Raw genomic sequence first — 22,277 nt, forward strand, 5'->3', positions numbered from 1 at the left:
TCCTCGTCACCGAGGGCGATTGGTCACGTGCTGTCCTGACATCATAAAGCTAGAGCAGGATGTCATCTGACATGAGGGACAATCAGTTGCCTAGCAAGCACCAAGATACATTTATCATGGTATTGAACTGGGTTGCAGGGTAAACAGGGCGCCCAGCTGAAGACCTAGATGGTGAGATGAATGAAACTGGCGCATTATTTGAGACTTGTGCATCTGTTTGAAGGTGCAGTTAATCACAATGTTCTCGACTTCTCTATAGCTTAACTGATAAGGATGTACTAAGATGAAGATGTTAAGATGTTGTTTATAGTTTTTATTATTCCCACTAACAGTAGCGTAAACCTTCCTCCCTCAACTTATCAGATCACTCAATTGCTATTGGCGTATCATAACCTATAAGAATTGCACTGAGAAGGGGATGCCATCACTTGGCTGGCAATCACATCTTTTTATCTAGGTCCTGATGTAGGTGCTAGTGTTGTGTAGAGAGTGGTAGAAATGAGGCATAGGATTGATGTAATGCAATGTGTATATTTGTAAAGCGCACTGTTGCCAGCCAGCGTCCTGGCGCTGTATACCGCTGGGGAACCAGTCCTGGCTTTCCCTGTGGGATGGTCCCTGCTGGGAATCCCCAAGGTGGAGCCAGGCATCCCCGGCGTTGAGGGGGCCGTTGTGGAGATTAGGCAAGCTAATGCCCAGAGTTGCAGAGTGGGACCCCTGGTTAGAGTAGGCACTGACGTGAGAATTATCGAGTCCGCTGACCCTGGTCCATGACCCTGCCGTGTCGGGAATCAAACCCTGGTCCCGGGCCGACTTCTGCTTTTGGGTCTGCTGCCTCTAACCAGTGAGTCATTGAGAGATGTACCCCAGGCTGAACATGAAAACTGAGAAAACATGAAAACTGAGATTCTAATTTTTAGTAGGGTGTGGATTTTCACAATATCCATAGTACTGATTATCAAGCCTTAGAAAATCTGTTTTTTATTGCTGTGCATTCGTTTGAGAATATTCAAGTTCTAATGCACTAACAGTGGACTTTTCCATCTGCAGAATATACTGAATGACCAGAGATGGCAGTGCTGCGGAAGAGAATTTGTCTGCATTGCTGAGACCAAAAAAAAAAACAAGAAGCCATTTCTCAGCACTCTGCCTTCCTTCATCAATTTAAATGGTAAGTCAAACTCGAGCTAGTGGGGTCTTGGCATGATTATCTTTGTCAAGACTCTACCAAAATGGATGACGTTACGGTGATCATCATATTTTATCAGACTTTGTCTCCGAAGCTGAGAAAGCCTGCGTTAGATACCTGTGCTAACAATGTGTCATCAGAGGACATTACTGTCTTTAAGGCTGGAAAGAGTTTCCTTAATTTGGAGCCATGGCCTTACTTTCTCAAGAAGTGAAGCTCATTTGACCTGTTTCCCTGCACTCTGTGTGTGGGTCTCTGATACTCCAGATGGATAGCTGTTTAGGATACTCGGCGGTCTTGCAACTCCATCCAATTTTCAAAAGGAGCCCAATGCTTTCCCAGTATACTGCCTAGCTGCCTTGCAGTCCTAATTACATATAGTTACCTAGTGCATAATTGCTGATGTCTCCTCCTCCTGTGTTTCCTCGTCACCGAGGGCGATTGGTCACGTGCTGTCCTGACATCATAAAGCTAGAGCAGGATGTCATCTGACATGAGGGACAATCAGTTGCCTAGCAAGCACCAAGATACATTTATCATGGTATTGAACTGGGTTGCAGGGTAAACAGGGCGCCCAGCTGAAGACCTAGATGGTGAGATGAATGAAACTGGCGCATTATTTGAGACTTGTGCATCTGTTTGAAGGTGCAGTTAATCACAATGTTCTCGACTTCTCTATAGCTTAACTGATAAGGATGTACTAAGATGAAGATGTTAAGATGTTGTTTATAGTTTTTATTATTCCCACTAACAGTAGCGTAAACCTTCCTCCCTCAACTTATCAGATCACTCAATTGCTATTGGCGTATCATAACCTATAAGAATTGCACTGAGAAGGGGATGCCATCACTTGGCTGGCAATCACATCTTTTTATCTAGGTCCTGATGTAGGTGCTAGTGTTGTGTAGAGAGTGGTAGAAATGAGGCATAGGATTGATGTAATGCAATGTGTATATTTGTAAAGCGCACTGTTGCCAGCCAGCGTCCTGGCGCTGTATACCGCTGGGGAACCAGTCCTGGCTTTCCCTGTGGGATGGTCCCTGCTGGGAATCCCCAAGGTGGAGCCAGGCATCCCCGGCGTTGAGGGGGCCGTTGTGGAGATTAGGCAAGCTAATGCCCAGAGTTGCAGAGTGGGACCCCTGGTTAGAGTAGGCACTGACGTGAGAATTATCGAGTCCGCTGACCCTGGTCCATGACCCTGCCGTGTCGGGAATCAAACCCTGGTCCCGGGCCGACTTCTGCTTTTGGGTCTGCTGCCTCTAACCAGTGAGTCATTGAGAGATGTACCCCAGGCTGAACATGAAAACTGAGAAAACATGAAAACTGAGATTCTAATTTTTAGTAGGGTGTGGATTTTCACAATATCCATAGTACTGATTATCAAGCCTTAGAAAATCTGTTTTTTATTGCTGTGCATTCGTTTGAGAATATTGAAGTTCTAATGCACTAACAGTGGACTTTTCCATCTGCAGAATATACTGAATGACCAGAGATGGCAGTGCTGCGGAAGAGAATTTGTCTGCATTGCTGAGACCAAAAAAAAAAACAAGAAGCCATTTCTCAGCACTCTGCCTTCCTTCATCAATTTAAATGGTAAGTCAAACTCGAGTTAGTGGGGTCTTGGCATGATTATCTTTGTCAAGACTCTACCAAAATGGATGACGTTACGGTGATCATATTTTATCAGACTTTGTCTCCGCAGCTGAGAAAGCCTGCGTTAGATACCTGTGCTAACAATGTGTCATCAGAGGACATTACTGTCTTTAAGGCTGGAAAGAGTTTCCTTAATTTGGAGCCATGGCCTTACTTTCTCAAGGAGTGAAGCTCATTTGACCTGTTTCTCTGCACTCTGTGTGTGGGTCTCTGATACTCCAGATGGATAGCTGTTTAGGATACTCGGCGGTCTTGCAACTCCATCCAATTTTCAAAAGGAGCCCAATGCTTTCCCAGTATACTGCCTAGCTGCCTTGCAGTCCTAATTACATATAGTTACCTAGTGCATAATTGCTGATGTCTCCTCCTCCTGTGTTTCCTCGTCACCGAGGGCGATTGGTCACGTGCTGTCCTGACATCATAAAGCTAGAGCAGGATGTCATCTGACATGAGGGACAATCAGTTGCCTAGCAAGCACTAAGATACATTTATCATGGTATTGAACTGGGTTGCAGGGTAAACAGGGCGCCCAGCTGAAGACCTAGATGGTGAGATGAATGAAACTGGCGCATTATTTGAGACTTGTGCATCTGTTTGAAGGTGCAGTTAATCACAATGTTCTCGACTTCTCTATAGCTTAACTGATAAGGATGTACTAAGATGAAGATGTTAAGATGTTGTTTATAGTTTTTATTATTCCCACTAACAGTAGCGTAAACCTTCCTCCCTCAACTTATCAGATCACTCAATTGCTATTGGCGTATCATAACCTATAAGAATTGCACTGAGAAGGGGATGCCATCACTTGGCTGGCAATCACATCTTTTTATCTAGGTCCTGATGTAGGTGCTAGTGTTGTGTAGAGAGTGGTAGAAATGAGGCATAGGATTGATGTAATGCAATGTGTATATTTGTAAAGCGCACTGTTGCCAGCCAGCGTCCTGGCGCTGTATACCGCTGGGGAACCAGTCCTGGCTTTCCCTGTGGGATGGTCCCTGCTGGGAATCCCCAAGGTGGAGCCAGGCATCCCCGGCGTTGAGGGGGCCGTTGTGGAGATTAGGCAAGCTAATGCCCAGAGTTGCAGAGTGGGACCCCTGGTTAGAGTAGGCACTGACGTGAGAATTATCGAGTCCGCTGACCCTGGTCCATGACCCTGCCGTGTCGGGAATCAAACCCTGGTCCCGGGCCGACTTCTGCTTTTGGGTCTGCTGCCTCTAACCAGTGAGTCATTGAGAGATGTACCCCAGGCTGAACATGAAAACTGAGAAAACATGAAAACTGAGATTCTAATTTTTAGTAGGGTGTGGATTTTCACAATATCCATAGTACTGATTATCAAGCCTTAGAAAATCTGTTTTTTATTGCTGTGCATTCGTTTGAGAATATTGAAGTTCTAATGCACTAACAGTGGACTTTTCCATCTGCAGAATATACTGAATGACCAGAGATGGCAGTGCTGCGGAAGAGAATTTGTCTGCATTGCTGAGACCAAAAAAAAAATCAAGAAGCCATTTCTCAGCACTCTGCCTTCCTTCATCAATTTAAATGGTAAGTCAAACTCGAGTTAGTGGGGTCTTGGCATGATTATCTTTGTCAAGACTCTACCAAAATGGATGACGTTACGGTGATCATATTTTATCAGACTTTGTCTCCGCAGCTGAGAAAGCCTGCGTTAGATACCTGTGCTAACAATGTGTCATCAGAGGACATTACTGTCTTTAAGGCTGGAAAGAGTTTCCTTAATTTGGAGCCATGGCCTTACTTTCTCAAGGAGTGAAGCTCATTTGACCTGTTTCTCTGCACTCTGTGTGTGGGTCTCTGATACTCCAGATGGATAGCTGTTTAGGATACTCGGCGGTCTTGCAACTCCATCCAATTTTCAAAAGGAGCCCAATGCTTTCCCAGTATACTGCCTAGCTGCCTTGCAGTCCTAATTACATATAGTTACCTAGTGCATAATTGCTGATGTCTCCTCCTCCTGTGTTTCCTCGTCACCGAGGGCGATTGGTCACGTGCTGTCCTGACATCATAAAGCTAGAGCAGGATGTCATCTGACATGAGGGACAATCAGTTGCCTAGCAAGCACTAAGATACATTTATCATGGTATTGAACTGGGTTGCAGGGTAAACAGGGCGCCCAGCTGAAGACCTAGATGGTGAGATGAATGAAACTGGCGCATTATTTGAGACTTGTGCATCTGTTTGAAGGTGCAGTTAATCACAATGTTCTCGACTTCTCTATAGCTTAACTGATAAGGATGTACTAAGATGAAGATGTTAAGATGTTGTTTATAGTTTTTATTATTCCCACTAACAGTAGCGTAAACCTTCCTCCCTCAACTTATCAGATCACTCAATTGCTATTGGCGTATCATAACCTATAAGAATTGCACTGAGAAGGGGATGCCATCACTTGGCTGGCAATCACATCTTTTTATCTAGGTCCTGATGTAGGTGCTAGTGTTGTGTAGAGAGTGGTAGAAATGAGGCATAGGATTGATGTAATGCAATGTGTATATTTGTAAAGCGCACTGTTGCCAGCCAGCGTCCTGGCGCTGTATACCGCTGGGGAACCAGTCCTGGCTTTCCCTGTGGGATGGTCCCTGCTGGGAATCCCCAAGGTGGAGCCAGGCATCCCCGGCGTTGAGGGGGCCGTTGTGGAGATTAGGCAAGCTAATGCCCAGAGTTGCAGAGTGGGACCCCTGGTTAGAGTAGGCACTGACGTGAGAATTATCGAGTCCGCTGACCCTGGTCCATGACCCTGCCGTGTCGGGAATCAAACCCTGGTCCCGGGCCGACTTCTGCTTTTGGGTCTGCTGCCTCTAACCAGTGAGTCATTGAGAGATGTACCCCAGGCTGAACATGAAAACTGAGAAAACATGAAAACTGAGATTCTAATTTTTAGTAGGGTGTGGATTTTCACAATATCCATAGTACTGATTATCAAGCCTTAGAAAATCTGTTTTTTATTGCTGTGCATTCGTTTGAAAATATTCAAGTTCTAATGCACTAACAGTGGACTTTTCCATATGCAGAATATACTGAATGACCAGAGATGGCAGTGCTGCGGAAGAGAATTTGTCTGCATTGCTGAGACCAAAAAAAAAAACAAGAAGCCATTTCTCAGCACTCTGCCTTCCTTCATCAATTTAAATGGTAAGTCAAACTCGAGCTAGTGGGGTCTTGGCATGATTATCTTTGTCAAGACTTTACCAAAATGGATGACGTTACGGTGATCATCATATTTTATCAGACTTTGTCTCCGAAGCTGAGAAAGCCTGCGTTAGATACCTGTGCTAACAATGTGTCATCAGAGGACATTACTGTCTTTAAGGCTGGAAAGAGTGTCCTTAATTTGGAGCCATGGCCTTACTTTCTCAAGAAGTGAAGCTCATTTGACCTGTTTCCCTGCACTCTGTGTGTGGGTCTCTGATACTCCAGATGGATAGCTGTTTAGGATACTCGGCGGTCTTGCAACTCCATCCAATTTTCAAAAGGAGCCCAATGCTTTCCCAGTATACTGCCTAGCTGCCTTGCAGTCCTAATTACATATAGTTACCTAGTGCATAATTGCTGATGTCTCCTCCTCCTGTGTTTCCTCGTCACCGAGGGCGATTGGTCACGTGCTGTCCTGACATCATAAAGCTAGAGCAGGATGTCATCTGACATGAGGGACAATCAGTTGCCTAGCAAGCACCAAGATACATTTATCATGGTATTGAACTGGGTTGCAGGGTAAACAGGGCGCCCAGCTGAAGACCTAGATGGTGAGATGAATGAAACTGGCGCATTATTTGAGACTTGTGCATCTGTTTGAAGGTGCAGTTAATCACAATGTTCTCGACTTCTCTATAGCTTAACTGATAAGGATGTACTAAGATGAAGATGTTAAGATGTTGTTTATAGTTTTTATTATTCCCACTAACAGTAGCGTAAACCTTCCTCCCTCAACTTATCAGATCACTCAATTGCTATTGGCGTATCATAACCTATAAGAATTGCACTGAGAAGGGGATGCCATCACTTGGCTGGCAATCACATCTTTTTATCTAGGTCCTGATGTAGGTGCTAGTGTTGTGTAGAGAGTGGTAGAAATGAGGCATAGGATTGATGTAATGCAATGTGTATATTTGTAAAGCGCACTGTTGCCAGCCAGCGTCCTGGCGCTGTATACCGCTGGGGAACCAGTCCTGGCTTTCCCTGTGGGATGGTCCCTGCTGGGAATCCCCAAGGTGGAGCCAGGCATCCCCGGCGTTGAGGGGGCCGTTGTGGAGATTAGGCAAGCTAATGCCCAGAGTTGCAGAGTGGGACCCCTGGTTAGAGTAGGCACTGACGTGAGAATTATCGAGTCCGCTGACCCTGGTCCATGACCCTGCCGTGTCGGGAATCAAACCCTGGTCCCGGGCCGACTTCTGCTTTTGGGTCTGCTGCCTCTAACCAGTGAGTCATTGAGAGATGTACCCCAGGCTGAACATGAAAACTGAGAAAACATGAAAACTGAGATTCTAATTTTTAGTAGGGTGTGGATTTTCACAATATCCATAGTACTGATTATCAAGCCTTAGAAAATCTGTTTTTTATTGCTGTGCATTCGTTTGAGAATATTCAAGTTCTAATGCACTAACAGTGGACTTTTCCATCTGCAGAATATACTGAATGACCAGAGATGGCAGTGCTGCGGAAGAGAATTTGTCTGCATTGCTGAGACCAAAAAAAAAAACAAGAAGCCATTTCTCAGCACTCTGCCTTCCTTCATCAATTTAAATGGTAAGTCAAACTCGAGCTAGTGGGGTCTTGGCATGATTATCTTTGTCAAGACTCTACCAAAATGGATGACGTTACGGTGATCATCATATTTTATCAGACTTTGTCTCCGAAGCTGAGAAAGCCTGCGTTAGATACCTGTGCTAACAATGTGTCATCAGAGGACATTACTGTCTTTAAGGCTGGAAAGAGTTTCCTTAATTTGGAGCCATGGCCTTACTTTCTCAAGAAGTGAAGCTCATTTGACCTGTTTCCCTGCACTCTGTGTGTGGGTCTCTGATACTCCAGATGGATAGCTGTTTAGGATACTCGGCGGTCTTGCAACTCCATCCAATTTTCAAAAGGAGCCCAATGCTTTCCCAGTATACTGCCTAGCTGCCTTGCAGTCCTAATTACATATAGTTACCTAGTGCATAATTGCTGATGTCTCCTCCTCCTGTGTTTCCTCGTCACCGAGGGCGATTGGTCACGTGCTGTCCTGACATCATAAAGCTAGAGCAGGATGTCATCTGACATGAGGGACAATCAGTTGCCTAGCAAGCACCAAGATACATTTATCATGGTATTGAACTGGGTTGCAGGGTAAACAGGGCGCCCAGCTGAAGACCTAGATGGTGAGATGAATGAAACTGGCGCATTATTTGAGACTTGTGCATCTGTTTGAAGGTGCAGTTAATCACAATGTTCTCGACTTCTCTATAGCTTAACTGATAAGGATGTACTAAGATGAAGATGTTAAGATGTTGTTTATAGTTTTTATTATTCCCACTAACAGTAGCGTAAACCTTCCTCCCTCAACTTATCAGATCACTCAATTGCTATTGGCGTATCATAACCTATAAGAATTGCACTGAGAAGGGGATGCCATCACTTGGCTGGCAATCACATCTTTTTATCTAGGTCCTGATGTAGGTGCTAGTGTTGTGTAGAGAGTGGTAGAAATGAGGCATAGGATTGATGTAATGCAATGTGTATATTTGTAAAGCGCACTGTTGCCAGCCAGCGTCCTGGCGCTGTATACCGCTGGGGAACCAGTCCTGGCTTTCCCTGTGGGATGGTCCCTGCTGGGAATCCCCAAGGTGGAGCCAGGCATCCCCGGCGTTGAGGGGGCCGTTGTGGAGATTAGGCAAGCTAATGCCCAGAGTTGCAGAGTGGGACCCCTGGTTAGAGTAGGCACTGACGTGAGAATTATCGAGTCCGCTGACCCTGGTCCATGACCCTGCCGTGTCGGGAATCAAACCCTGGTCCCGGGCCGACTTCTGCTTTTGGGTCTGCTGCCTCTAACCAGTGAGTCATTGAGAGATGTACCCCAGGCTGAACATGAAAACTGAGAAAACATGAAAACTGAGATTCTAATTTTTAGTAGGGTGTGGATTTTCACAATATCCATAGTACTGATTATCAAGCCTTAGAAAATCTGTTTTTTATTGCTGTGCATTCGTTTGAGAATATTGAAGTTCTAATGCACTAACAGTGGACTTTTCCATCTGCAGAATATACTGAATGACCAGAGATGGCAGTGCTGCGGAAGAGAATTTGTCTGCATTGCTGAGACCAAAAAAAAAAACAAGAAGCCATTTCTCAGCACTCTGCCTTCCTTCATCAATTTAAATGGTAAGTCAAACTCGAGTTAGTGGGGTCTTGGCATGATTATCTTTGTCAAGACTCTACCAAAATGGATGACGTTACGGTGATCATATTTTATCAGACTTTGTCTCCGCAGCTGAGAAAGCCTGCGTTAGATACCTGTGCTAACAATGTGTCATCAGAGGACATTACTGTCTTTAAGGCTGGAAAGAGTTTCCTTAATTTGGAGCCATGGCCTTACTTTCTCAAGGAGTGAAGCTCATTTGACCTGTTTCTCTGCACTCTGTGTGTGGGTCTCTGATACTCCAGATGGATAGCTGTTTAGGATACTCGGCGGTCTTGCAACTCCATCCAATTTTCAAAAGGAGCCCAATGCTTTCCCAGTATACTGCCTAGCTGCCTTGCAGTCCTAATTACATATAGTTACCTAGTGCATAATTGCTGATGTCTCCTCCTCCTGTGTTTCCTCGTCACCGAGGGCGATTGGTCACGTGCTGTCCTGACATCATAAAGCTAGAGCAGGATGTCATCTGACATGAGGGACAATCAGTTGCCTAGCAAGCACTAAGATACATTTATCATGGTATTGAACTGGGTTGCAGGGTAAACAGGGCGCCCAGCTGAAGACCTAGATGGTGAGATGAATGAAACTGGCGCATTATTTGAGACTTGTGCATCTGTTTGAAGGTGCAGTTAATCACAATGTTCTCGACTTCTCTATAGCTTAACTGATAAGGATGTACTAAGATGAAGATGTTAAGATGTTGTTTATAGTTTTTATTATTCCCACTAACAGTAGCGTAAACCTTCCTCCCTCAACTTATCAGATCACTCAATTGCTATTGGCGTATCATAACCTATAAGAATTGCACTGAGAAGGGGATGCCATCACTTGGCTGGCAATCACATCTTTTTATCTAGGTCCTGATGTAGGTGCTAGTGTTGTGTAGAGAGTGGTAGAAATGAGGCATAGGATTGATGTAATGCAATGTGTATATTTGTAAAGCGCACTGTTGCCAGCCAGCGTCCTGGCGCTGTATACCGCTGGGGAACCAGTCCTGGCTTTCCCTGTGGGATGGTCCCTGCTGGGAATCCCCAAGGTGGAGCCAGGCATCCCCGGCGTTGAGGGGGCCGTTGTGGAGATTAGGCAAGCTAATGCCCAGAGTTGCAGAGTGGGACCCCTGGTTAGAGTAGGCACTGACGTGAGAATTATCGAGTCCGCTGACCCTGGTCCATGACCCTGCCGTGTCGGGAATCAAACCCTGGTCCCGGGCCGACTTCTGCTTTTGGGTCTGCTGCCTCTAACCAGTGAGTCATTGAGAGATGTACCCCAGGCTGAACATGAAAACTGAGAAAACATGAAAACTGAGATTCTAATTTTTAGTAGGGTGTGGATTTTCACAATATCCATAGTACTGATTATCAAGCCTTAGAAAATCTGTTTTTTATTGCTGTGCATTCGTTTGAGAATATTGAAGTTCTAATGCACTAACAGTGGACTTTTCCATCTGCAGAATATACTGAATGACCAGAGATGGCAGTGCTGCGGAAGAGAATTTGTCTGCATTGCTGAGACCAAAAAAAAAATCAAGAAGCCATTTCTCAGCACTCTGCCTTCCTTCATCAATTTAAATGGTAAGTCAAACTCGAGTTAGTGGGGTCTTGGCATGATTATCTTTGTCAAGACTCTACCAAAATGGATGACGTTACGGTGATCATATTTTATCAGACTTTGTCTCCGCAGCTGAGAAAGCCTGCGTTAGATACCTGTGCTAACAATGTGTCATCAGAGGACATTACTGTCTTTAAGGCTGGAAAGAGTTTCCTTAATTTGGAGCCATGGCCTTACTTTCTCAAGGAGTGAAGCTCATTTGACCTGTTTCTCTGCACTCTGTGTGTGGGTCTCTGATACTCCAGATGGATAGCTGTTTAGGATACTCGGCGGTCTTGCAACTCCATCCAATTTTCAAAAGGAGCCCAATGCTTTCCCAGTATACTGCCTAGCTGCCTTGCAGTCCTAATTACATATAGTTACCTAGTGCATAATTGCTGATGTCTCCTCCTCCTGTGTTTCCTCGTCACCGAGGGCGATTGGTCACGTGCTGTCCTGACATCATAAAGCTAGAGCAGGATGTCATCTGACATGAGGGACAATCAGTTGCCTAGCAAGCACTAAGATACATTTATCATGGTATTGAACTGGGTTGCAGGGTAAACAGGGCGCCCAGCTGAAGACCTAGATGGTGAGATGAATGAAACTGGCGCATTATTTGAGACTTGTGCATCTGTTTGAAGGTGCAGTTAATCACAATGTTCTCGACTTCTCTATAGCTTAACTGATAAGGATGTACTAAGATGAAGATGTTAAGATGTTGTTTATAGTTTTTATTATTCCCACTAACAGTAGCGTAAACCTTCCTCCCTCAACTTATCAGATCACTCAATTGCTATTGGCGTATCATAACCTATAAGAATTGCACTGAGAAGGGGATGCCATCACTTGGCTGGCAATCACATCTTTTTATCTAGGTCCTGATGTAGGTGCTAGTGTTGTGTAGAGAGTGGTAGAAATGAGGCATAGGATTGATGTAATGCAATGTGTATATTTGTAAAGCGCACTGTTGCCAGCCAGCGTCCTGGCGCTGTATACCGCTGGGGAACCAGTCCTGGCTTTCCCTGTGGGATGGTCCCTGCTGGGAATCCCCAAGGTGGAGCCAGGCATCCCCGGCGTTGAGGGGGCCGTTGTGGAGATTAGGCAAGCTAATGCCCAGAGTTGCAGAGTGGGACCCCTGGTTAGAGTAGGCACTGACGTGAGAATTATCGAGTCCGCTGACCCTGGTCCATGACCCTGCCGTGTCGGGAATCAAACCCTGGTCCCGGGCCGACTTCTGCTTTTGGGTCTGCTGCCTCTAACCAGTGAGTCATTGAGAGATGTACCCCAGGCTGAACATGAAAACTGAGAAAACATGAAAACTGAGATTCTAATTTTTAGTAGGGTGTGGATTTTCACAATATCCATAGTACTGATTATCAAGCCTTAGAAAATCTGTTTTTTATTGCTGTGCATTCGTTTGAAAATATTCAAGTTCTAATGCACTAACAGTGGACTTTTCCATATGCAGAATATACTGAATGACCAGAGATGGCAGTGCTGCGGAAGAGAATTTGTCTGCATTGCTGAGACCAAAAAAAAAAACAAGAAGCCATTTCTCAGCACTCTGCCTTCCTTCATCAATTTAAATGGTAAGTCAAACTCGAGCTAGTGGGGTCTTGGCATGATTATCTTTGTCAAGACTTTACCAAAATGGATGACGTTACGGTGATCATCATATTTTATCAGACTTTGTCTCCGAAGCTGAGAAAGCCTGCGTTAGATACCTGTGCTAACAATGTGTCATCAGAGGACATTACTGTCTTTAAGGCTGGAAAGAGTGTCCTTAATTTGGAGCCATGGCCTTACTTTCTCAAGAAGTGAAGCTCATTTGACCTGTTTCCCTGCACTCTGTGTGTGGGTCTCTGATACTCCAGATGGATAGCTGTTTAGGATACTCGGCGGTCTTGCAACTCCATCCAATTTTCAAAAGGAGCCCAATGCTTTCCCAGTATACTGCCTAGCTGCCTTGCAGTCCTAATTACATATAGTTACCTAGTGCATAATTGCTGATGTCTCCTCCTCCTGTGTTTCCTCGTCACCGAGGGCGATTGGTCACGTGCTGTCCTGACATCATAAAGCTAGAGCAGGATGTCATCTGACATGAGGGACAATCAGTTGCCTAGCAAGCACCAAGATACATTTATCATGGTATTGAACTGGGTTGCAGGGTAAACAGGGCGCCCAGCTGAAGACCTAGATGGTGAGATGAATGAAACTGGCGCATTATTTGAGACTTGTGCATCTGTTTGAAGGTGCAGTTAATCACAATGTTCTCGACTTCTCTATAGCTTAACTGATAAGGATGTACTAAGATGAAGATGTTAAGATGTTGTTTATAGTTTTTATTATTCCCACTAACAGTAGCGTAAACCTTCCTCCCTCAACTTATCAGATCACTCAATTGCTATTGGCGTATCATAACCTATAAGAATTGCACTGAGAAGGGGATGCCATCACTTGGCTGGCAATCACATCTTTTTATCTAGGTCCTGATGTAGGTGCTAGTGTTGTGTAGAGAGTGGTAGAAATGAGGCATAGGATTGATGTAATGCAATGTGTATATTTGTAAAGCGCACTGTTGCCAGCCAGCGTCCTGGCGCTGTATACCGCTGGGGAACCAGTCCTGGCTTTCCCTGTGGGATGGTCCCTGCTGGGAATCCCCAAGGTGGAGCCAGGCATCCCCGGCGTTGAGGGGGCCGTTGTGGAGATTAGGCAAGCTAATGCCCAGAGTTGCAGAGTGGGACCCCTGGTTAGAGTAGGCACTGACGTGAGAATTATCGAGTCCGCTGACCCTGGTCCATGACCCTGCCGTGTCGGGAATCAAACCCTGGTCCCGGGCCGACTTCTGCTTTTGGGTCTGCTGCCTCTAACCAGTGAGTCATTGAGAGATGTACCCCAGGCTGAACATGAAAACTGAGAAAACATGAAAACTGAGATTCTAATTTTTAGTAGGGTGTGGATTTTCACAATATCCATAGTACTGATTATCAAGCCTTAGAAAATCTGTTTTTTATTGCTGTGCATTCGTTTGAGAATATTCAAGTTCTAATGCACTAACAGTGGACTTTTCCATCTGCAGAATATACTGAATGACCAGAGATGGCAGTGCTGCGGAAGAGAATTTGTCTGCATTGCTGAGACCAAAAAAAAAAACAAGAAGCCATTTCTCAGCACTCTGCCTTCCTTCATCAATTTAAATGGTAAGTCAAACTCGAGCTAGTGGGGTCTTGGCATGATTATCTTTGTCAAGACTCTACCAAAATGGATGACGTTACGGTGATCATCATATTTTATCAGACTTTGTCTCCGAAGCTGAGAAAGCCTGCGTTAGATACCTGTGCTAACAATGTGTCATCAGAGGACATTACTGTCTTTAAGGCTGGAAAGAGTTTCCTTAATTTGGAGCCATGGCCTTACTTTCTCAAGAAGTGAAGCTCATTTGACCTGTTTCCCTGCACTCTGTGTGTGGGTCTCTGATACTCCAGATGGATAGCTGTTTAGGATACTCGGCGGTCTTGCAACTCCATCCAATTTTCAAAAGGAGCCCAATGCTTTCCCAGTATACTGCCTAGCTGCCTTGCAGTCCTAATTACATATAGTTACCTAGTGCATAATTGCTGATGTCTCCTCCTCCTGTGTTTCCTCGTCACCGAGGGCGATTGGTCACGTGCTGTCCTGACATCATAAAGCTAGAGCAGGATGTCATCTGACATGAGGGACAATCAGTTGCCTAGCAAGCACCAAGATACATTTATCATGGTATTGAACTGGGTTGCAGGGTAAACAGGGCGCCCAGCTGAAGACCTAGATGGTGAGATGAATGAAACTGGCGCATTATTTGAGACTTGTGCATCTGTTTGAAGGTGCAGTTAATCACAATGTTCTCGACTTCTCTATAGCTTAACTGATAAGGATGTACTAAGATGAAGATGTTAAGATGTTGTTTATAGTTTTTATTATTCCCACTAACAGTAGCGTAAACCTTCCTCCCTCAACTTATCAGATCACTCAATTGCTATTGGCGTATCATAACCTATAAGAATTGCACTGAGAAGGGGATGCCATCACTTGGCTGGCAATCACATCTTTTTATCTAGGTCCTGATGTAGGTGCTAGTGTTGTGTAGAGAGTGGTAGAAATGAGGCATAGGATTGATGTAATGCAATGTGTATATTTGTAAAGCGCACTGTTGCCAGCCAGCGTCCTGGCGCTGTATACCGCTGGGGAACCAGTCCTGGCTTTCCCTGTGGGATGGTCCCTGCTGGGAATCCCCAAGGTGGAGCCAGGCATCCCCGGCGTTGAGGGGGCCGTTGTGGAGATTAGGCAAGCTAATGCCCAGAGTTGCAGAGTGGGACCCCTGGTTAGAGTAGGCACTGACGTGAGAATTATCGAGTCCGCTGACCCTGGTCCATGACCCTGCCGTGTCGGGAATCAAACCCTGGTCCCGGGCCGACTTCTGCTTTTGGGTCTGCTGCCTCTAACCAGTGAGTCATTGAGAGATGTACCCCAGGCTGAACATGAAAACTGAGAAAACATGAAAACTGAGATTCTAATTTTTAGTAGGGTGTGGATTTTCACAATATCCATAGTACTGATTATCAAGCCTTAGAAAATCTGTTTTTTATTGCTGTGCATTCGTTTGAGAATATTGAAGTTCTAATGCACTAACAGTGGACTTTTCCATCTGCAGAATATACTGAATGACCAGAGATGGCAGTGCTGCGGAAGAGAATTTGTCTGCATTGCTGAGACCAAAAAAAAAAACAAGAAGCCATTTCTCAGCACTCTGCCTTCCTTCATCAATTTAAATGGTAAGTCAAACTCGAGTTAGTGGGGTCTTGGCATGATTATCTTTGTCAAGACTCTACCAAAATGGATGACCTTACGGTGATCATATTTTATCAGACTTTGTCTCCGCAGCTGAGAAAGCCTGCGTTAGATACCTGTGCTAACAATGTGTCATCAGAGGACATTACTGTCTTTAAGGCTGGAAAGAGTTTCCTTAATTTGGAGCCATGGCCTTACTTTCTCAAGGAGTGAAGCTCATTTGACCTGTTTCTCTGCACTCTGTGTGTGGGTCTCTGATACTCCAGATGGATAGCTGTTTAGGATACTCGGCGGTCTTGCAACTCCATCCAATTTTCAAAAGGAGCCCAATGCTTTCCCAGTATACTGCCTAGCTGCCTTGCAGTCCTAATTACATATAGTTACCTAGTGCATAATTGCTGATGTCTCCTCCTCCTGTGTTTCCTCGTCACCGAGGGCGATTGGTCACGTGCTGTCCTGACATCATAAAGCTAGAGCAGGATGTCATCTGACATGAGGGACAATCAGTTGCCTAGCAAGCACTAAGATACATTTATCATGGTATTGAACTGGGTTGCAGGGTAAACAGGGCGCCCAGCTGAAGACCTAGATGGTGAGATGAATGAAACTGGCGCATTATTTGAGACTTGTGCATCTGTTTGAAGGTGCAGTTAATCACAATGTTCTCGACTTCTCTATAGCTTAACTGATAAGGATGTACTAAGATGAAGATGTTAAGATGTTGTTTATAGTTTTTATTATTCCCACTAACAGTAGCGTAAACCTTCCTCCCTCAACTTGTCAGATCACTCAATTGCTATTGGTGTATCATAACCTATAAGAATTGCACTGAGAAGGGGATGCCGTCACTTGGCTGGCAATCACATCTTTTTATCTAGGTCCTGATGTAGGTGCTAGTGTTGTGTAGAGAGTGGTAGCAAATGAGGCATAGGATTGATCTAATGTAATGTGAATACTTGTAAAGCGCACTGTTGCCAGCCGGCGTCCTGGCGCTGTATACCGCTGGGGAACCAGTCCTGGCTTGCCCTGTGGGATGGCCCCTGCTGGGAATCCCCAAGGTGGAGCCAGGCATCCCCGGCGTTGAGGGGGCCGTTGTGGAGATTAGGCAAGCTAATGCCCAGAGTTGCAGAGTGGGACCCCTGGTTAGAGTAGGCACTGACGTGAGAATTATCGAGTCCGCTGACCCTGGTCCATGACCCTGCCGTGTCGGGAATCAAACCCTGGTCCCGGGCCGACTTCTGCTTTTGGGTCTGCTGCCTCTAACCAGTGAGCCATTGAGAGATGTACCCCAGGCTGAACATGAAAACTGAGAAAACATGAAAACTGAGATTCTAATTTTTAGTAGGGTGTGGATTTTCACAATATCCATAGTACTGATTATCAAGCCTTAGAAAATCTGTTTTTTATTGCTGTGCATTCGTTTGAGAATATTGAAGTTCTAATGCACTAACAGTGGACTTTTCCATCTGCAGAATATACTGAATGACCAGAGATGGCAGTGCTGCGGAAGAGAATTTGTCTGCATTGCTGAGACCAAAAAAAAAAACAAGAAGCCATTTCTCAGCACTCTGCCTTCCTTCATCAATTTAAATGGTAAGTCAAACTCGAGTTAGTGGGGTCTTGGCATGATTATCTTTGTCAAGACTCTACCAAAATGGATGACGTTACGGTGATCATATTTTATCAGACTTTGTCTCCGCAGCTGAGAAAGCCTGCGTTAGATACCTGTGCTAACAATGTGTCATCAGAGGACATTACTGTCTTTAAGGCTGGAAAGAGTTTCCTTAATTTGGAGCCATGGCCTTACTTTCTCAAGGAGTGAAGCTCATTTGACCTGTTTCCCTGCACTCTGTGTGTGGGTCTCTGATACTCCAGATGGATAGCTGTTTAGGATACTCGGCGGTCTTGCAACTCCATCCAATTTTCAAAAGGAGCCCAATGCTTTCCCAGTATACTGCCTAGCTGCCTTGCAGTCCTAATTACATATAGTTACCTAGTGCATAATTGCTGATGTCTCCTCCTCCTGTGTTTCCTCGTCACCGAGGGCGATTGGTCACGTGCTGTCCTGACATCATAAAGCTAGAGCAGGATGTCATCTGACATGAGGGACAATCAGTTGCCTAGCAAGCACTAAGATACATTTATCATGGTATTGAACTGGGTTGCAGGGTAAACAGGGCGCCCAGCTGAAGACCTAGATGGTGAGATGAATGAAACTGGCGCATTATTTGAGACTTGTGCATCTGTTTGAAGGTGCAGTTAATCACAATGTTCTCGACTTCTCTATAGCTTAACTGATAAGGATGTACTAAGATGAAGATGTTAAGATGTTGTTTATAGTTTTTATTATTCCCACTAACAGTAGCGTAAACCTTCCTCCCTCAACTTATCAGATCACTCAATTGCTATTGGCGTATCATAACCTATAAGAATTGCACTGAGAAGGGGATGCCATCACTTGGCTGGCAATCACATCTTTTTATCTATGTCCTGATGTAGGTGCTAGTGTTGTGTAGAGAGTGGTAGAAATGAGGCATAGGATTGATGTAATGCAATGTGTATATTTGTAAAGCGCACTGTTGCCAGCCAGCGTCCTAGCGCTGTATACCGCTGGGGAACCAGTCCTGGCTTTCCCTGTGGGATGGTCCCTGCTGGGAATCCCCAAGGTGGAGCCAGGCATCCCCGGCGTTGAGGGGGCCGTTGTGGAGATTAGGCAAGCTAATGCCCAGAGTTGCAGAGTGGGACCCCTGGTTAGAGTAGGCACTGACGTGAGAATTATCGAGTCCGCTGACCCTGGTCCATGACCCTGCCGTGTTGGGAATCAAACCCTGGTCCCGGGCCGACTTCTGCTTTTGGGTCTGCTGCCTCTAACCAGTGAGCCATTGAGAGATGTACCCCAGGCTGAACATGAAAACTGAGAAAACATGAAAACTGAGATTCTAATTTTTAGTAGGGTGTGGATTTTCACAATATCCATAGTACTGATTATCAAGCCTTAGAAAATCTGTTTTTTATTGCTGTGCATTCGTTTGAAAATATTCAAGTTCTATTGCACTAACAGTGGACTTTTCCATCTGCAGAATATACTGAATGACCAGAGATGGCAGTGCTGCGGAAGAGAATTTGTCTGCATTGCTGAGACCAAAAAAAAAAACAAGAAGCCATTTCTCAGCACTCTGCCTTCCTTCATCAATTTAAATGGTAAGTCAAACTCGAGCTAGTGGGGTCTTGGCATGATTATCTTTGTCAAGACTCTACCAAAATGGATGACGTTATGGTGATCATCATATTTTATCAGACTTTGTCTCCGAAGCTGAGAAAGCCTGCGTTAGATACCTGTGCTAACAATGTGTCATCAGAGGACATTACTGTCTTTAAGGCTGGAAAGAGTTTCCTTAATTTGGAGCCATGGCCTTACTTTCTCAAGAAGTGAAGCTCATTTGACCTGTTTCCCTGCACTCTGTGTGTGGGTCTCTGATACTCCAGATGGATAGCTGTTTAGGATACTCGGCGGTCTTGCAACTCCATCCAATTTTCAAAAGGAGCCCAATGCTTTCCCAGTATACTGCCTAGCTGCCTTGCAGTCCTAATTACATATAGTTACCTAGTGCATAATTGCTGATGTCTCCTCCTCCTGTGTTTCCTCGTCACCGAGGGCGATTGGTCACGTGCTGTCCTGACATCATAAAGCTAGAGCAGGATGTCATCTGACATGAGGGACAATCAGTTGCCTAGCAAGCACTAAGATACATTTATCATGGTATTGAACTGGGTTGCAGGGTAAACAGGGCGCCCAGCTGAAGACCTAGATGGTGAGATGAATGAAACTGGCGCATTATTTGAGACTTGTGCATCTGTTTGAAGGTGCAGTTAATCACAATGTTCTCGACTTCTCTATAGCTTAACTGATAAGGATGTACTAAGATGAAGATGTTAAGATGTTGTTTATAGTTTTTATTATTCCCACTAACAGTAGCGTAAACCTTCCTCCCTCAACTTGTCAGATCACTCAATTGCTATTGGTGTATCATAACCTATAAGAATTGCACTGAGAAGGGGATGCCGTCACTTGGCTGGCAATCACATCTTTTTATCTAGGTCCTGATGTAGGTGCTAGTGTTGTGTAGAGAGTGGTAGCAAATGAGGCATAGGATTGATCTAATGTAATGTGAATACTTGTAAAGCGCACTGTTGCCAGCCGGCGTCCTGGCGCTGTATACCGCTGGGGAACCAGTCCTGGCTTGCCCTGTGGGATGGCCCCTGCTGGGAATCCCCAAGGTGGAGCCAGGCATCCCCGGCGTTGAGGGGGCCGTTGTGGAGATTAGGCAAGCTAATGCCCAGAGTTGCAGAGTGGGACCCCTGGTTAGAGTAGGCACTGACGTGAGAATTATCGAGTCCGCTGACCCTGGTCCATGACCCTGCCGTGTCGGGAATCAAACCCTGGTCCCGGGCCGACTTCTGCTTTTGGGTCTGCTGCCTCTAACCAGTGAGCCATTGAGAGATGTACCCCAGGCTGAACATGAAAACTGAGAAAACATGAAAACTGAGATTCTAATTTTTAGTAGGGTGTGGATTTTCACAATATCCATAGTACTGATTATCAAGCCTTAGAAAATCTGTTTTTTATTGCTGTGCATTCGTTTGAGAATATTGAAGTTCTAATGCACTAACAGTGGACTTTTCCATCTGCAGAATATACTGAATGACCAGAGATGGCAGTGCTGCGGAAGAGAATTTGTCTGCATTGCTGAGACCAAAAAAAAAAACAAGAAGCCATTTCTCAGCACTCTGCCTTCCTTCATCAATTTAAATGGTAAGTCAAACTCGAGTTAGTGGGGTCTTGGCATGATTATCTTTGTCAAGACTCTACCAAAATGGATGACGTTACGGTGATCATATTTTATCAGACTTTGTCTCCGCAGCTGAGAAAGCCTGCGTTAGATACCTGTGCTAACAATGTGTCATCAGAGGACATTACTGTCTTTAAGGCTGGAAAGAGTTTCCTTAATTTGGAGCCATGGCCTTACTTTCTCAAGAAGTGAAGCTCATTTGACCTGTTTCCCTGCACTCTGTGTGTGGGTCTCTGATACTCCAGATGGATAGCTGTTTAGGATACTCGGCGGTCTTGCAACTCCATCCAATTTTCAAAAGGAGCCCAATGCTTTCCCAGTATACTGCCTAGCTGCCTTGCAGTCCTAATTACATATAGTTACCTAGTGCATAATTGCTGATGTCTCCTCCTCCTGTGTTTCCTCGTCACCGAGGGCGATTGGTCACGTGCTGTCCTGACATCATAAAGCTAGAGCAGGATGTCATCTGACATGAGGGACAATCAGTTGCCTAGCAAGCACTAAGATACATTTATCATGGTATTGAACTGGGTTGCAGGGTAAACAGGGCGCCCAGCTGAAGACCTAGATGGTGAGATGAATGAAACTGGCGCATTATTTGAGACTTGTGCATCTGTTTGAAGGTGCAGTTAATCACAATGTTCTCGACTTCTCTATAGCTTAACTGATAAGGATGTACTAAGATGAAGATGTTAAGATGTTGTTTATAGTTTTTATTATTCCCACTAACAGTAGCGTAAACCTTCCTCCCTCAACTTATCAGATCACTCAATTGCTATTGGCGTATCATAACCTATAAGAATTGCACTGAGAAGGGGATGCCATCACTTGGCTGGCAATCACATCTTTTTATCTAGGTCCTGATGTAGGTGCTAGTGTTGTGTAGAGAGTGGTAGAAATGAGGCATAGGATTGATGTAATGCAATGTGTATATTTGTAAAGCGCACTGTTGCCAGCCAGCGTCCTAGCGCTGTATACCGCTGGGGAACCAGTCCTGGCTTTCCCTGTGGGATGGTCCCTGCTGGGAATCCCCAAGGTGGAGCCAGGCATCCCCGGCGTTGAGGGGGCCGTTGTGGAGATTAGGCAAGCTAATGCCCAGAGTTGCAGAGTGGGACCCCTGGTTAGAGTAGGCACTGACGTGAGAATTATCGAGTCCGCTGACCCTGGTCCATGACCCTGCCGTGTTGGGAATCAAACCCTGGTCCCGGGCCGACTTCTGCTTTTGGGTCTGCTGCCTCTAACCAGTGAGCCATTGAGAGATGTACCCCAGGCTGAACATGAAAACTGAGAAAACATGAAAACTGAGATTCTAATTTTTAGTAGGGTGTGGATTTTCACAATATCCATAGTACTGATTATCAAGCCTTAGAAAATCTGTTTTTTATTGCTGTGCATTCGTTTGAAAATATTCAAGTTCTATTGCACTAACAGTGGACTTTTCCATCTGCAGAATATACTGAATGACCAGAGATGGCAGTGCTGCGGAAGAGAATTTGTCTGCATTGCTGAGACCAAAAAAAAAAACAAGAAGCCATTTCTCAGCACTCTGCCTTCCTTCATCAATTTAAATGGTAAGTCAAACTCGAGCTAGTGGGGTCTTGGCATGATTATCTTTGTCAAGACTCTACCAAAATGGATGACGTTATGGTGATCATCATATTTTATCAGACTTTGTCTCCGAAGCTGAGAAAGCCTGCGTTAGATACCTGTGCTAACAATGTGTCATCAGAGGACATTACTGTCTTTAAGGCTG

The sequence above is a fragment of the Lissotriton helveticus genome, chromosome 7 (assembly GCF_964261635.1).
Source record: "Lissotriton helveticus chromosome 7, aLisHel1.1, whole genome shotgun sequence".
Classification (NCBI taxonomy): Eukaryota; Metazoa; Chordata; class Amphibia; order Caudata; family Salamandridae; genus Lissotriton; species Lissotriton helveticus.